We start from the raw sequence: 471 nt of genomic DNA, 5'->3' as shown, positions 1-471 counted from the left end.
TCGATAATTTTTTTAATGTTAATTTCATATCATTAATCTGTAAGATTAGTAAATAAATACCTATACATTTAAGATAATTTTTTTTAATAAAAAAAAAATATATATGTTGTATTAATTTATCGGAAATATTTTTTTTTTTTTTGTTATTTTATGATCTCGAAATATGATCAATATGATGTATTAATGTATTGATGTATTAATTGTAAGATTATTTTCATTTTGAGTACATATTTATATTATTATGCAAAAGAGTAAGCATTTTTTTACTTTTATATAGTTAAAAAATCACAGCACATAATTATTTAAGTATATTTATTACACAAAACGCACTTTATTTTTAAAGCACTGATATAAATAAATAAATTAGAGTACAAAATACAATGTTTATGTTGAAGAAATATTAACTTAATTTGTAGTATTCATATAGTACTGAGAACAAAATTAGTTATGTCATGAATAACAATAGTAAAT

This window comes from Sipha flava, unplaced genomic scaffold, assembly GCF_003268045.1.
Source record: "Sipha flava isolate LNK unplaced genomic scaffold, YSA_version1 176_pilon_pilon, whole genome shotgun sequence".
In the NCBI taxonomy this organism is placed as follows: domain Eukaryota; kingdom Metazoa; phylum Arthropoda; class Insecta; order Hemiptera; family Aphididae; genus Sipha; species Sipha flava.
The sequence above is the reverse complement of the archived record's forward strand: the minus strand, read 5'-3'. Positions refer to the sequence as shown.